The sequence below is a fragment of the Agelaius tricolor genome, unplaced genomic scaffold (genome assembly GCF_023055355.1).
Source record: "Agelaius tricolor isolate 1412-34295 unplaced genomic scaffold, bAgeTri1.0.p SCAF_21, whole genome shotgun sequence".
NCBI classification, from domain to species: domain Eukaryota; kingdom Metazoa; phylum Chordata; class Aves; order Passeriformes; family Icteridae; genus Agelaius; species Agelaius tricolor.
Window position 1 is genome coordinate 11,715,744 of NW_027269281.1, and position 17,747 is coordinate 11,733,490.

At 43.7% G+C, this 17,747-nt stretch overlaps 1 pseudogene; it reads left to right on the forward strand.

Annotated features, from left to right (window-relative positions):
• LOC139599008 (F-BAR domain only protein 2-like) overlaps window positions 1-17,747 on the forward strand; it is a 257,111-nt pseudogene that overhangs the window by 33,981 nt on the left and 205,383 nt on the right.

Consider the following 17,747-nt stretch of genomic DNA (forward strand, 5'->3'; position numbering starts at 1 on the left):
ACAGCTCCTCCTGGTGCCTTTACTGCCAGTGCTAGGCTGGATGTTGAAAGGAAAGGTCCCTTCCACATCATTCCACTAATGCCACATGGAGCAAGTGGATCGCTCTCATCACACATTGAGCTCGGATGGGAAATCCCAAGCACCCAGGGATCTTGGACATCATCATGAGCTGGAGTGAAGGCGAAAATTTTGGACTCATATCAGAAGAGAAAGGGGAGCAGGTGACACATGCATAGAAGGCCCCACCATATAACCAGCTACCAGAAAATGAAAAGCTATATACTCTCTTCACTGATGGTTCCTGCTATATATTGTAAGCATACTTTGAAAAAGGAAAGCTGCCATATGGAGTCCCACACGATGACTCATAGAAGCTATTGAGGGACAAGTTGGATCAAGTAAAGTTGCAGAGCAGATAGACATCCAGCTGTCTTTAGATCTCGCTGAAAGAGAGAAATGGCTAACACTCTACATTGATTCCTGGATGGTAGCAAATGCTCTTTTAAGGTGGCTAGAAGAATGGAAAAAGACCAATTGGCAGCATAGAGGGAAACCCATCTAGACTGCTGAATTCTGGTAAGACCTCACTGCCCAGGTAGAGAAGTGTGAAAATATGTCATGTAGTTGCACACATACCTAAATGATGGGCTACTGAATAACATCTCAGCAATGGACAGGTAGATAAAGTTGCCAAGATTAAAGTATTGCAGGTAGATCTTGATTGGCAACACAAGGGAGATACATTTCTGGCTCGATGTGCCCGTGACATCTCAGGTCATCAGAGAAGAGCTGCAACATAGAGATGGGCTCATTTTTGAGGGGTGGACTTAACCATGGACACTATCTCCCACGTTATCCATAACTGTGAAACATGTGCTGCAATCAAGGAGGCTGAGCAGGTAAAGTCTCAGTGTTATGGTGGATGATGGTCAAAATATGGGAAGGCCTTGCAGACTGATTGCGTCACCCTCCTGCTAACCTGCCAAGGCAAGCAGTCTGTTCTGACAGTGGTGGAAACAACCACTGGATGGCTGGAGACATACCCTGTGCCTCACACCACTTCAGAGAACACCATCCTGGGCCCTGAAAAGCAAGTCCTGTGGTGACATGGCAGCCTTGCAAGAATTGAGTCTGACAGTGGGACTCATTTCAAAAATAGCCTCATAGACACCTGGGCCAAAGAACATGGCATTGAGTGGATGTATCACATTCCGTATCATGCACCAGCCTCTGGAAAAATTGGACAATGTAATGGACTACTAAAAACCACATTGAAAGCAATTGGTGGTGGGACCTTCAAACACTGGGATTTACATTTAGCAAAGGCCACCCGGATAGTTGATACTGGAGGCTCTACCAATCAAGCTGACCCTGCTCAATCAGAACCCTTACATACCATAAAAGGAGATGACATCCCTGTGGTGCATATGAGGAATGTGTTAGGAAATACAGTTTGGATTAGTCCTGCCTCAAGCAAAGGCAAACACATCTATGGGATTGTTTTTGCTCAAGGACCTGGATGCATTTAGTGGGTAATGCAGAGGGACAGTGAAACATGTTGTATACCTCAGGGTGATTTGACTTTGTGTGAGAACAGCCTATAATATTGAATTGCATATGTAATTCTGGTTTCTGTATGACTCTGACACTGTATGTTGTAAATATCATGGACAATGAGTATGGACTGCTCCAGTTATACCATTCATGGACTAAATGAACTCTACAAACATCTTGGGGGGATGATCAGTGACTACTGAAATCATACCTGTGCCTGTGCCTAGTTATATGTGTATATATATGTATATAGTTGAGAGGTGTAAATCTGCGCATGATGTAGATGGTATAGAATAAGCAGTGGATAATGTTATGGTTTCAAAGCCAAGGGATGGAGCTTTGGTGTTTAATATTTGATACCACCTATGTCACTGCTGGGAGGTGTGGTTTCATCAGGAAAGGCTGAAGGCCAGATGCTGGGAAAGGGCCATCTTGCCTGGTTCTCTCCAGGGAGAAGGTACTGGGGACAGCCCAGCAGACCTAGCTCCTCTTTGCCACTGGCAGTCCCTTTCCCATTTCTCTGATCTATGGCTTTTGTGGTTTGCTGCTGGACGACAGCGATGGTGAGCCCAAGATGCCACTTTGAGGGAAAAAAAGAGTGGTAGTGGCACATAGTGGAGCCCAGCTGAGCTGTGTGAAGCCCAAGCCACAATGAAGCCCAGCTGAGCTGAGTGGAGCCAAACTGTAGCCGCAGCCACAAACCAACACTGCAGCTACCACTTCCATGGGATTGGTTGCCATTTTTCCTTTGTTTGGCGATTATGTCAGGTTCTGTCTTTGGGTGATAAGGACAGTAGAACAGAACAGCATAGCTTTGGAGAAACAGATAAAGGATGTAACTTAGGCAAACAGAAGTTATGCAAAACAACAATATTGCACTTATTCAAAGCAGGGGTTGAGGAACAGCCACCTAAAAAGGACACCAGACATTGAAGATAGACTCCAAAGAACCATATAAGGACTAAGAGGTACGACAATGTAAAATAAAGTAATACATATAAAGCAAGTAAGTGGGGATAGCTAATGAATATGTAATCAGTGTGTATAATAAAAGCTCTGTTTACCCAATGCTTGAGGCACTCAATTATGGGGAGGATCCTCTGAGTAACCAGCACTGCAATAAAGAATGCCTGCCTTCTAATACGCAAAACTGTGTTAGAAAGTTTCTCCCTGGCCTATTTCAGTATCATGGGAAGTGTTTTTCTTTGTTCCTGGAGGTAAATTCCTTTTTGTCGGTAAGGCACCCTCTTTTTATGTATTTTTTAGATTGATGCCATTGTTATTTGTGATTTTAGTAAATTGATATTTTAACTTATAATCTCTCCCTATTGTCTCTTCATTGTCTGAGGGGGTGGGGGAAAGGGAGTAGTTTATTTGGAGTTTAGTTTCCTCACTGGTTGTGAAAGCCCGCAGAAGCCCTTAGGTTTTATTTGTTTCTGTTCCCTGCAACCTTCTATCAGTGTTCTTAGATTATTTTTTTTAAATATACTTTTGTGGTTTTGCATATAGTTATTGAGTGGAGTAATTTTCAGCTGAAGTAAAAATATCTATGCTTTGCATCTTTAGAGTGCCTATTCATTTTTCTTTAAATATCTCCAAAATTTCAATTATGCTTTTGATTGCTTTCTTTGACAGGGCTGCAATAGAGGAAGCATATTCAAGATCAATGACAAAACTAGCCAAATCAGTGAGCAATTACACACAACTTGGGTAAGTGTGTAGAAGAGAGAAATAGTTTAACATGTTAAGCATCAAGTTTGATTCTATTTTATTGATGATGTTCACAGTACCATAACTTTTCTACATTTAATGATTCTTAGTTTTTCAGTTACTGTGCAGCTATGCAAACTATCATGCAGCTATGAAAAACAAGACTGTATAGTTCTTTATTCACAGTTTAAAAAAACCAACCCAAACCAAAAAGCCCAACACCATGGAGGAGTTGCCTGTTCCTCTGTGTTTAAGGTTGAGGTTTTTTGAGACATAATAAAGAATGTGATTTTCTATTCTGTGTTCCCAAGCCTATGGTAATTAATTTGAAGAAAGAACTTATGCTCTGCAAATGTGGCAGCAAATTTTTTTATTTTATTATTTCTATTTTTCAAGTGTTTTCTCTGTCCTTGGACATGTTAAGAATGAGAGTTTTCAATAGATTTATTCCATAGCTTAACTAAAATTTTATGCACAGGATATGTTTTTAAAAAAATTGAATGTTAATGGATTTTTTAAAATTAGAAATATTATGGCAACAGCTCAGACTTCTTACATGAGGCTAAAGATGATTTTTATTTTTCATAATCACAGCTAGAAATGGGAAGAGCTTTCCTCACTGGATAATCTGATACTAGTTGTTGCTGCTCTTCAAAGGTTCTGTATTTTCATGTTAGTTATAACATCAGTGCTTTAAAGGCTATACATAGTATTGATTTTTCAGCCACACTGACCTAGAAATTGGAGTGTATCTTTAGAATAGCTGGAGAAGTCCATGCAGTATAGAAATCTGAATCTGAAGAATTACCTGTCCATCACCTTCCTTTATTATATGGTTAACCCTGTGGCCATAATGATGTAAGACAACTGAAAACTTAATTAGCCAAGTAACTTTTGCGTTCTTTTCACTATTCAAGTATGAACATAAAAATACCTGTACATGTTCAATTATTTGAGCTGCTCTTGTATAATCTTTAGGAATATCGTTTGTCATTATTGTGTTGCTGATGGAGAAGAATAAGTTAATTTGCTGCATTTTACTCAATAGAGTCAACACAGGTAAAGCATATAGCACTAAAAAATTAAGTAAGATGCCAAGTACATTTAAAACATCAAATAATATTTATAGCAGTGGCTGGGTTTTTTATTTGCTTCAGTTTTAGGAACAGAGCTGAAATTCTACAGACATATCAGTTACACTGTAGCACTATTTTGAAAAAATATATAATCAACAAAGAAAAATAACACAGAATAATTAGGGTTGAAAGGGACCTCTGGAGATCATCCCACCCAACCCCCCCTCCCCCTCCCCTCCCCCCCCCCCCCCCCCCCCCCCCCCCCCCGATAAGGCAGGGTCACCTAGAGCAAATTACACAGGAATGCATCCAGGTGGATTTTGAATGTCTTGAGAGAGGGAGACTCCATGACTTCCCTGGGCAGCCTGTTCCAGTACTCTGCCACTCTCAATGGAAAGAAGTTCTTCCTCATGTTCAGGTAGAATTTCTTGTGTTTTAGTTTATGGCCATTGCTCCTTGTCCTGTCACTGGGAACCACTGAAATGAGTTTGGCATGATCCTATTGGCACCTGCCTTTGAGATATTTATATGTATTGATGAGATGCTGTCTCAATCTTCTCTAAACTGGCTCAGCTCCTTCAGTCTCTCCTAAGAATGATGCTCCAGACCCCTCATCATCTTTGTGGCCTCTGCTGGACCCTCTCCAGTAGTTCCTTGTCTTTCTTGTACTGAGGAGCCCAGAACTGGACACATACTCCAGGTGTGGCCTCACTAGGGCTCAATAGAGGGGCAGGATCACCTCCCTCACCCTGATGGCCACGTTCTTCCCAATGAACCCCATGATACCATTTTCCCTTCTGGCCACAAGGGCACACTGCCAGCTCATGGTCAATTTGTCATCCACCAAGACTCCCACATCCTTCTCCACAGAGCTGATCTCCAGTAGGTCAGCACCCAATCTATACTCGTAATTGAGATTATTCCTCTTCAGGTGCAGGACCCTACACTTGTCCTTGTTAAACCTCACTAGGTTTGTCTCCATCCAACTCTCCAGCCTATCAAGGTCTTGCTGAATGGCAGCACAGCCTTCAGGTGTATCAGTCACTCCTCTCCATTTTGAATTAGCAGCAAACTTGCAGAGGGTATATTCTATCCCTTTGTCCAGGTCCTTGATAAACAAATTGAATAAGATTGGACCCAGTATCGATCCATGGGGAACGCCACTGACTACAGGCCTCCAACTGGGTTCTACTCTGCTGATCATGACCCTCTGAGCTCTGCCATTAAGCCAGTTCTTTATCCACCTCACTGGCCATTCATCTAATTTATGGATGTTATGGGAGACTATCTTAGGTTGCAAATGCAAGATGTGGCTGGGGGTGTGTATACTATTGCCATCTGTTAGAACCAGGTGGGGGAGTTATCTTCTGTTAATTGGGCCACCTGTTAAAACCAGGTGGGGCAGTTTTCTTTATCTCTTCCACAACCAATCCTCCCTCCAGGAAATCTCTTCTGTTAATGGGCCATTGAGTGTCATTGTATGACTGATAAAATGACATCACCCTATTGTGAGATGCTCTGCCCAGGGAGAGGAGCCAAGCATTCCTACCTGGATATAATCGGAGATTTGGAACACCACAGGCAGCCTTTTGCCACTGGATTCCCAGAGGAGCAGCTTTCTTTTCCATTGGATTCCCAGAGGAAGACCAGGCCCATCTACACCACCACTGGACCTTCAGAGGAAAACTACACCCTTCTACAGGATCACTGCTTCAACAGAACCACATCTATCACTCCAGGAGGACTGCAGCCACCATTTAGTCGGACTTCTACCAACACCCTGACCAACAGGGTGTCAAGTCACATTCTGACTCTGTCAGTGTTGTTTTGTATTACTACATTTTTATTTTGCCTAATAAAGAACTGTTATTCCTACTCCCATATCTTTGCCTGAGAGCCCCTTAATTTCAAAATTATAATAATTCGTGGGGAGGGGGTTTACATTTTCCATTTCAAGAGAGGCTCCTGCCTTCCTTAGCAGACTCCTGTCTTTTCAAACCAAGACAGAGACAGAGTCAAATGCCTTGCTGAAGTCAAGGTAGACAACATCTACTGCTCTCCCCTCATCAACCCATTCTGCCATGCCATCATAGAAAGCTGTCAGATTGGTCATGCATGATTTCCCCTCAGTGAATCCATGCTGACTACTTCTGATGGTTTTCTTTTCTTCTACATGCTTGGAGATGCATGCTGACTGGCCAGTAGCTTCCTGGGTCCTCCTTCTTGCCCCTTTTGAAAATAGGAGTAACATTGGGCTTCCTCCAGTTATTGGGTACCTCGTCCATTCTCCATGATTTTTCAAAGATGATGGAGAGTGGCAGAGCAACAACATATGCCAGCTCTCTCAGCCATGGGTTCACCCTATCAAGGCCCATAGATTTATGACTGTTGAGTCTGTTTAGCCAATCTCTAACCCAACCCCCTATGACCAGGGGGAAGTCTTCCTTTCTCCAGCCTTCATTAACCTCCATGGTCTGGGATTCCTGAGGGCCATCCTTGTTGCCGTTACGGCGTGGCGACCTGGTTCGGGAGGTCCGGCACGGTGACCCAAGGCCCAGGGTCACTCGGTCCAATGCTACATACACCAATGTGGTGGACAGCAAATGGCGTTTATTGAGGGGTCTCAGGGGTATTTATGGCTTGGGCAGTCTGTGTCACTTCCCTCTGCTCATGTCCGGCCGGGTGTGGCCGGGTACGGAGCAAAGGTCAGACTGCTGGGTGAGGGGGGCCTTCTTATCTACCTGTACAGCCCGAGATCTTCTGCACGCAGATCCCTAGCTCTCCACACATCCTCAGCAGTAAAAACAGAGGTGAGACAGAGTAGAAATTCTCCAGAGTAGAAATCCATTTTGATTTAGGTGAAATGTACATCTTTGAGTCTGTGGTTAGAAAACATAGCTATGTAGCCTGACTGCAAGGCCTAGGCTCAGGGAAACTATTTCAGTGAAGGACAGAGATAAGGATTGGGGGGGGGGAAGAGACAGAGGGTGATAAAGAGAGACAGAAAGACTGCTGTGAAAGCAGGTCAACCTGACCTAGGAATTCTTTCTGATAAAGAAGAACTAGCAGCAAATGTCACGCGAAATTCGTAAAAATGAATATGTATGAACCTATTGTGAAATTGTATGCATATGTATTTGAGAGGGGGATAAAAAGGGACCTGAAGTTTCCAGAGGTATGCATGTCTTTTAAAAAGAGTAATCTCCGCATGCGTCCGGCGCTGTAATAATAAACATACCGGCTTTACAACTTTCACAAAGTTGTGGAGTTTTTGGCTATCTCCGCAAAACAGAGGCAAAGAGGCACTCAGTAATTCCGCCTCCTCTGTGTCTTCCATTGCCAGGACACCCATCTAATTCAGCAGAAGACCCACATTTTCCCTAATCTTCCTTTTGCTGATGATGTTCTTGTAGAAGCCCTTTTTGTTGTCCTTGATAGCCCTTACAAGACTCAATTCCAAGTGGGCATTGGCCTTCCTCATTGCATCCCTGCATATCCTGATGATGTTCCTATAGTCCTTCCATGTGGCCTGTCCCTTTTTCCACATCCCATAAAGTTCTTTCTTCCATTTGAGATTTGCTACAAGTTCCCTGCTCATCCATGCAGGTCTCCTGCCCCTTTTGCCTGACTTCTTGCTCATGGGGATACACTGCTCTCGAGCTTAGAAGAAATGGTACTTAGATATTGACCAGTTCTATTGGACTCCTTCTCTAGAGCCCTATCCCATGCAATTCCTTGAAGCAGGTCCCTGAAAAGGTAGAGGCTAGGTTTCCAGAAGTTCAGGGTTCTAGTCCTGCTTACTGCTTTGCTTCCTCCACACAGGATCCTGAGTTCCACCATCTCATGGTTGCTACAGCCAAGGCTGCCACCAGCCTTCCTGTCTTCAACCAGTTGCTCCTGGTTAGTACCAGTCCAGATTTTAGTACAAATCCAGATGAGCATTAAATTTTGTATTATGTTTTGTCCCCTCAATCTAGGACATTTGCACCAGTTTGGGATGTTTCCAAAATCTCAACAGAAAAACTGGCAAGTGGTCACTTGGACCTCATGCAGAGATTACAAGAGCTAGTAAAAGAACTTCATAAGTATGGAGATGAACAAATCAAAACTTATAAAAGGTTATTAATTATTTTTCTTATGCATGACCAATGACTTGGTAATGTTAAAATGTTTTGGGTTTTTTGACAAGTATGTGATATTTGGCGGACTAAAGAAGATGTTTCAGGAACATTAGAAGCAGTGCAAAATATTCAAAGTATCACTCAGGCCTTACAGAAATCAAAGGAAAACTACAATGCAAAGTTTGTCAAACAAGAATGTTTGAAAAAGGAAGGAGCAACACAGAGAGAAGTTAATAAGGTATTTCTGTGACATCTTACTTAAATTTATTGTGTTGTCAATCTGTAACATTCACCTTGTACTAATGAAATGCTCAAAAAGGACTAAAAGTGGTTATGACTTTCATAATGTGCATGATGCTTTGAATGCCTGGTTATGTTTTGTTTACACTTCTTTATCTGTTCTAACTGCACTGCAGTTTTAATTCTTTATTTTGTAATTATCTGCATCATATGATAATTTTGTTCAGTGACCTTTACAGAAATTGTATGTTTCAGCTTCTGTTTTCAGATGCATTTTATTAAGTAAATATGCAAATGTTCAATGCCTTTGTTAATTAATTAATGAGTAGGAAATTTTGTGTTGCCTCTTCAAGTGAGGTAAAGCAGCTAATTATGGGAGTATTTGAAGTCTGTTTCATTGGGAAGAAAAACAAGTTAACATTACTTTCAATGATAATTTAAGAGGTTTCAGTAACATGGACCAAAACTCCAAGGGATTGCATTTAGTACTCTTCTTGGGTCATGGAGGAGCCTAATCCATTTATAGAATCACAGCATGTTTACAGTTGGAAGGGACCTTAGAGAAGATTTGAGTGTCCCACCCCTGGAAGTGTTCAAGGTCAAGTTTGATGGGGCTCTGAGCTATCTGGCCTAGTGAAAGGTGTCCCTGCCCATAGAAGGAGGGTTGAAACTGGATGATCTTTAAGGTCCCTTCCAACCCAAACTATTCTATGACCTCTGGAGGTCATCTTGTCCAATCCCCCTGCTCAGGCAGGATCACCTCAAGCCCGCTGCCCTGGACCATGACTAGATGGCTTTGAAAATCTCCAAGAATAGAGGTTCCATAATCTCCCCAGACACACTGTTCCAGTGCTCGGTCACCCTTACAGTAAAAAAAGCATTTCCTGATATTCAGGTGGAAGCTCCCATGTCTCAGTCTGTGCCCATTGCCTCATGCCCTGTCACTGAGCACCACCGAAAAGAGCCTGTTTCTCATCTTTGCACTCTCCCTTCAGGTATTTACACGCATTGGCAAGATATCCCCAGAGCCTTCTCTTCTCCAGGCTGAACAGCCCTAGCTCTCTCAGCTTTTCCTTATGGGAGAGATGCTTCAGTCCCTCGATTATCTTTTTGGTCTGTTGCTGAACTCTCTCTAGTATGTCCATGTCTCTCTTTAAGTACATTAATAGCAAAAGGAGGTCTAAAGAAAACATTGGACTGATATTTGTTGAAGATGGTCATCTGACTAATAAGGATGAAGAAAAAGTGAAGGTACTCAGTGCTTCCCCCACCCACCAGTTTTTAATAATACTGATGGGTGACTGGGTAGCTCTAGATCTGATTCAGAGGACCATGACTGTGGGAACAGTGCCTTTCCATTTGTGGACACTGAAATTGCGAGGGACCAGCTGTATCAGCTGAATGTTCATAAGTCCACAGTGCCTGATGGGATTTGTCTCAGAAGGAGCTAGTAGATGCTACAACAGGACCCCTCTCCATCATCTACCAAAGGTCTGTAGAGTCTGAGGAGGTTCCTACTCACCAGAAGCTAGTCAACATTATTCCAATTTACAAAAAAGACGAGAGGGAAGACCTAGGGATCAATAGACCTGTTAGTCTAACCTCAGTATCTGGTAAAATTACGGGAAGATTGTACTGGGTACTATTGAAAGGCGTTTAAAGGACAATGCAAACAGGCACAGTCAACATGGGTTCACAAAGTGAAAGTTCTGTTTAACTAATTTGATCTCCTACAATAAGGTCACCCACCTAGTAGATAAAGGAAGGCGGTTGATGTAGTTTTCCTGTGTGTAGTACAGGGACCTTATCTCCTCCCACAGTATGTAGGGATTTTATTTGGGCAGGACCAGGGCAATTAGTAGGTCCTCTGGTGTTAACCATCCAAGCGGCTTTTGTTAAATTTGCATCCCAATGCTTCCATGCCCCATTGTCCAGTGGTCTCCACATAGTCTTTAACAGTCTCAGTCTTTCCAGTGGGTAATAAGGGATGTTATATATCTACTCAATACCATGTTTCTTTGCCCAGGAGTTTATGAGGTTATTTCAGAAATGAGGCCCATAGTCTGATTCAATTTTTTCTGAGGTACCATGTCACCACAAAATGTGCCTTACGAGACCTGAGATGGTGTTTAGGAAGTGGCATGGTTTACAAGGTGTGTTTCCAGCCAACCAATAGCTGCCTCCATCATGGTGAGTATGTAGCTCTTGCCTTGGCAGTAGCAGTGGTGGCTCTTGTCTTGACAGTGGTCCAATAGAGTCAATTTGCTAGGTGTAGCGGGTTGACCACTGGCCAAACGCCAGTGCACTCATGAAAATCATCTACTCATCTTCATCTTCCTCTACTATAATTGGAGCAGAGGAGGTGAAAAAAACCCAGTTAAAATAAAGCTAATGGGGTTGAGATAAGAATTAGGAGAAAAGGCTTCAAGGGCAAGACAGGCTCAAAACTTTAAAAGGTATAAAGAAAACTTTATTAACTGAATTAAAAGAAGAATAGTAAGAACTAAAATAAACTTTTAGAACACCTTTTCTCCCCCCCAGACCCTCTTTCTTTCTCACTGACAATGCAAAGAGACAAAACCCAGGATATTCAGTCAGTTTATCACTTCTAAAAAGAATCTTTCTTCAGTTCACTTAAGGAGAGGAGTCTCTTTTGCTAGGCCATAGAATTCTTCCCGTGACTTAAAGTTCTCCCATGGTTTTAATTTCATGGCTAAACAGTCTGCCTGGTACCTGCTCACAGCATGAAAGTCCTTCCCATCGACTTGGCAGTCTTCCCACAACTGCTATCGAGGGCCACTGGCTTATGGGGTACAATTTTTAAGGATGAACTGTTCTAGTCTAGAAGCAAAGAGTCCTATCTCTGAAAGCAAAAGTTGTCTCTGTTCAAGTCAGATCAAAGTTTTTTTCAGCATCTATATTCTCCAGTTCTCATGGGCTGCTGGTGAATGCTGCATCCCCCCATATGCTTTACGAATTACAGGGAAATAGTCTGGTGTACTATAATCTTCACCATTGTTTGCAGAAGAATTTCTGCTCCAAGGCTTGAAGCATCTCCTCTTCCTCCTCCCTCTCCACTGACCTTGGTGCTTCCATGTTGTTCTCCTCACATGTCTTCACCTTTATCTTTTCTCTGATTCTGGAGAGAATTGGTGTCTGTAGGTTTGTCTGTTCTCAAGCTCTATTAATTGAAAAAACAATAAAGTTCTGCAGTGCTGAAAAGGTTAATCTCATCCAAGCTTTGCATCAGGGAATTGCCTCTCCCTGTTGGTGGCACAATCTCTGCTGGGCAGCAGCCGCGGAGCTGCTTGCGGTGTTGATTTCAGCTGCATAATTACTCGCAGTGCTGGGATGACTTCCCAGTGGCAGAAATCTCAGCGGCTGTGCTGGGGGGCTGCACCGGGGCCCAGTGCCCCCCCCCCCCCCTCCCTGCAGTGGCAGGAGCACCCAGGCAGAATCTCAGCAGTTTTGCTGGTTTTTGCTGGGACAGCTCCACCCGGGGCCCAGCAGTGGGGCAGGGCCCAGACTGTCCTGGGGCCCGCTGGGCCCCCCAGCCACTCCTTCAAGGAGCAGAAAGGAAAAAAGGAACTTCCTGAGGTTTCTTCTTTCTTAAATATGGTCTCATAGAGGTGTTTCTAGCTTCTCTAATTGGCTTAGCAGTGTGTCAATTCTCAAAGCTAGCCAGCAATTGGCTTTTGCCAGGCACAGAGGAAGCTGTTAAGCAGCTTCTCTCAGAGAATTACTTCCATAGCTGATTTATTCCTCTTCACCAAAAATTCAATTAATGCAAAACCAGGACACTAGGCTTTGCCATATTTGTTTGCTTAATTGCAGCATGTTTCACATTTGTGAATACCCTGTGCGATGGCCTCCATGGTCAGGTCCACCCCTCGATCACTAGCCCATCTGTATGTTGCATCCCTTCCTAGATGTCCGGATGTTTCATGGGCCCCTTGGGCTATAAATAGCTCACACATTTGCTCCCAGTCTAAGCCTACCTGAGCTATTCCAATCTTAGCAGCCTCATCTACCTCTTCATTGTTCTGATGTTCTTCAGTGGCATGACTTTTGGGCACTTGAACATCTACATGATGTACCTTCAGAGCCATGTTTTCTACCCATGCAGCGATGTCCTGCCACAATGCAGCAGCCCAGATGGGTTTACTTTTGCACTGCCAATTGGTCTTCTTCCACTGCTGCAGCCACCCCCATGGGGAATTAGCCACCACCCAGGAGTCAGTATAGTGTACAAGCCACTTTTGTCATTCAGCAATTTCTAGGGCTAGTTGGATGGCTTTCACTTCTGCAAACTGACTCCACACAGCAGCTTTCCACCTTCAATGGTTTCCTACCATGACAGGATCCATTAGTAAATAGAGCATAGCCTCTTTTGTCTTCCAATAACTTGTTATATGGTAGTGGTTCTTGGAAGCAACATTATCAGTACATTATCCCTTCCAGGATTCCTGGGCTGTTGGGTTTTCCCAGTCAAGCTTGCTGCATGATCAATGCTACCCACTTACTCCATGTAGCACTGATTGCATGATGTGCCATGGGGATGTTTCCTTTGAACAGCCAGTGTAGCATGGGCAGTTGCAGTACCAAGAGGAGACATGTCGCAGACATCTTTTTGTGAAAATCTTTTCGTGAAAATCTTTTCTTAGGGATTTTCCTGCTGAAGCTGAGAAGTTTCAGCAACAAATGTAAACAATTATTATCTGCTGCTGTGGAATGCAACAGGTCCACCTGTGATTGGCCCCTCTTGGATATTTATAATTAATGGCCAATCAAGACGGAGCTATCTCGGACAGAGTCCAAGAGAGCTGCCTTTGTTATCATTCTTTTCTATTCTATTCTTAGCTTAGCAGCCTTCTGAAGGAACCTTTCCCTTCCTTTTCTTTTTAGTATAGTTATAATGTAATAAATATATAATAAAATGATAAATCAAGCCTTCTGATCATGGAGTCAACATTCTCGTCTCTCTCTTCACCTGCAAACCCCTGTGACCACCGTCACAGAGACATGCTTCTGTCCCAACAATTTCTGAGGTGGCTTGAACCCCCTCATCGGCTGCTAATATCTCTTTTTCATTTGAAGTGTACTGGGATTCTGATCCTTAAAACCTCTGTTCCAAAACCTTAATGGTCAACCTCAGGTTTTTCCTGATGTCTTTTAACAGAGGCTCCAAGTGAGACCATGCTCCCCAGCTGCAGTGTAGAGTATATTTTGCATGGCTGGTCCTGTCCAAACAGACCCAAGAGCTACCACACAAGCTATTTCCTGTTTGATCTGCTCAAAGGCCTGTTGTTGCTCAAGGCCCCACTCAAAATGGTTCTTCTTCCAGATCACTCAATAGAGGGCGCTCACAAGCTGACTATAACCTGGAATGTGCATTTTCCAGAACCCCACAAGGTCTAGGAAAGCTTGTGTTTCCTCCATGTTGGCCAGTAGAGACCTAGTTGCTATCTCGTTGACCACATCCATAGGGATGTGACAATGTCCATCCTGCCATTTTATTCTTTAAAACTGGATCTCCTATGCAGGTCCCTTGACCTTGCTTCTTGTTATGGTGAAACCAGATTTCAAAAGAATCTGAATTATTCCTTTTCCATTCTCAAACAGTTCTGATTTGTTGCCCCACACAATGATGTCACTGATGTATTGCAGATGTTTAGGGGCATCACTGTGTTCCAGTGTAGCCTGGATCAGTCCATGGCAGATGGTTGGGCTGTGTTTCTACCCTTGGGGCAGTCAATTCCAGGTGCATTGAACACCCCTCCAAGTGAAAGCAAACTGGCCTGCATTCTGCAGCCAGAGGGATTGAGAAAAATGCATTAGCAATATAAATTGTGGCACCATTTGGCTGCCTTTGACTCCAGCTCATACTGAAGTTCCAACATGTCCAGTATGGCAGCACTCAGGTGGCGTTACTTTGTTCGGGCTATGATAGTCTATTGTTAATCTCCATTCTCCATTAGACTTTCCCACTGGCCATATGGGGCTATTAAAAGGCAAGTGAGTCTTCCTGAGCACTCCTTAGCTCTCCAGTTGATGGATCAGCTCATGGATGGGGAGCTAGAGAGTCTCGGTGCAATATTGCTGGTGCACTGGCCTGGTAGCAATTGGCACCTGCTATTCTGCTTGCAACAATCCCACAATGAAGAGATCTTCTGAGAGGCCAGGAAGGGTAGATAACTGTTTGATCTTGTCTGTATTCATAGTAGCTACACCAAGAGCCCATTGATACCCCTTTGGATCCTTGAATTACTCTCTCCTGAGATAGTTGATGTCAAGGATACAAGGGGCCTCTGGGCCAGCCACAGTGGGGTGCTTTTTCCATTTTTCCCCCGTTAAACTCCCCTCAGCCTCCAATACAGACAACTTCTGGCATACCCCTGTCACTCCAGAGATCCAGATGGGTTCTACACGCCAGTGCCTTGAAGGCATCAGTGTGTACTGTGCACCAGTATGTTGCCTTTTTGAGACCTAAAATCAAGAGCCAAACAAGGTTACATGATAAAAAGCAGTTACCATTTTAATGAAAGTCCCTCCAGGTGCACAACACGCCAAAAATGTGCAGAAGATGCACATGTGACATAGGGCATATACAGTTTTATAAGTTTAGTGAATTAGCATAATTGACAAGAATCCCCATTTAGAAACACAGGTGATTAAGTAATTCCCTCTCTTGGTTCAATCCCTTCTGAAGCCCCCCTTCCTTGCTAGTTGTTTATGGGAAAGTGTCTTGGGAAGGTGTCTTGTCCTTGATTCCCATAAGAAGTGAGATTAGAACTGGCCATCAGGAATTTGTTTGTCTAATAGGAAAAGTACCAAAATTAGGAAACTATATAATAACAGTGTACAGAGTGATTAATAGATATGATGAATATATAAAAAAGGAAAAATAATTTTGGCATCAATATCTACTAAAACTTTATGCTTCTGTGGATCTGATGCGCCAGGCCATTGAATCCACACAGTCCAGTATGCCCAGCCATCCCTTTCCTCCTCCTGGCTGAAAACAGGGACCCTCTATTCTTGTTCCTGGTCAGAGTATTCACTGCCTGACCCTTGCAGTGTCAGACTGGAAGTCCCCTCACCAAGTTCAAAGGAGGTCATTTCAGTTCTTTGATTCACGAAAAAACTCCACAACTCGTAAAAGTTGTAAAGTAGGTATGTATTCAGTGCCAGGCACATGTGGGACCACTCTGCAAAGGCATGTGCACCTCCCGAGAATTCAACCCCTCTTTTAACCGCTAAAATGTTGCATATGCATTAAGTTTTGCAATAAGTCCATGCATATTCATATCCTAACCCAGCCCAGCCCCGCTTCATATAAAAATTAGCTTATCAGTCCTTCTGGGCTTGCGCAGAGCTCTCTGGTGGTCATCTGGTGGTCATATGGGATGAAGTCATGACTCTTCCTGGGGGATGAACTTTTTTACCCCGTCCTTCTATGCATGCCCCCTTGGTCTCTTGGCTGTAGCCCAACCTCAGGTTTCAAGGTTCAAGGAGCCCTTCTTATCTCTCTCCAGCTTGGAAACTCACATTCTTTTCACCTTGTTTGAGGTAGAAGACTGTTCTTATCAGGGCCTTGCATTCCTTTGTTCATCTCTGCAGGCCTTTTCCAGCACAGCAAGTTACAGACTAATCAAGTTAAACATCACATTTCATCTAAAACAGCTATCCTAAATCCAAAATTAATTTCTAGTCTAAGTTAATTTCGGACCCCCATGTCTCATTCTTTTATGTCCGGGAGACTGCTGATTGCCTTCTTGTCTCTCTGGGGCAACTACACTGAAAGTCTTCTTGGGTGATCCCTTCTCAACCGCTTTCTTCCTTCTCAGTCCATGGACACAGGCTTCCAGCTTTAAGGTGGGATCACCATCCTATCTCTTCATGTCCTCCCCTGATCATGCAGAAAGAGCCAAAATTCACCACATGGCCTGTGCTTGGGGCTTCCTTTCCCTCTGGCCAGGGCAGGAGACGACTGATTTCTTGGGGTGCCCCTGACAGCTGAGGTGCTTTCCCAGGGGGATGAGGAAGGACAGAGATTTTCTTCAAAGTTTTAGAGCCAGGAAGACTCTCTGCGACTGGTGTATCCGTTTCTGGGTAATACATTGCTGCCAAGCTGCTGGAATATGACCAAGGGGCACTTTGAATCACCTTCCTCCACATGGCCATTGTGCAAGGGACATCCTCTGGATCTTTAGAGACATCAAAATTTTGTAGATCACTACAGATGACTTACAGCACTGCTAATTCTCTCAAGTACTGGATACCTTCATCTGCAGTGGTCCACTTTCCTAGGGAGTTCACAAGATCTTCCTTAAATGGATATCTTGCCCTCGTGCTTAAGAGGAGCCATCTCCAGAGACTGAAAATTACTGCCTCCTTTACAATTCCGCTCTCAATTCCCCAGTCTCTAGCAAGGGATCCCAGCTGTCAGGCTTCATGACCTTCCAATTGCTGACTGTCAGCCCCATTATCCCAGAATTGAAGCAGCCAGGCAGAAGTCCACTCACCTGGCTGGCAGCTGTTATCTTGCTGCATGTCTCAAAGTTCTGATGAGGTCAGGGACTGAGTAACCAGTTTCCTGTTTGAATTGTCTCACTCCTTTCTTCAGTTTCTTTGTTGAAGGACCAGCTTTGTGATCAGACCCTACCTTTTCTCATTCTTTTCCTTCTTCTTCTTCTTCCCATCTTCCTCCTCCTCCCCCTTTCTAATCAACCATATGGACCTCTCCTTGTCTACCTTTTCTTTTTCACTACTGCAGCAATTACTGTAGTTGCTGTGATTTGAGTCCCTGTCTCAGCTATAGTGTCCTGAAACGCAGTTTTGGTTCCTGCCTCAACTACAGTTCTCTCAGAGTACTGAGCTGTGGCTCCATAGGCACAGGCCAGGCCCCAGTACAGGGCAAGAAGCTGCTGGTATTCATTGGGGTAAGCAAGGCACCCTTTTATCAGTTTGTTAGGGTTCATTGCCTGTTCAGGTGTAAAGTCCCAGGTAATGGGAGGTGATAACTGCCCTAGGAAACATCTCAAAT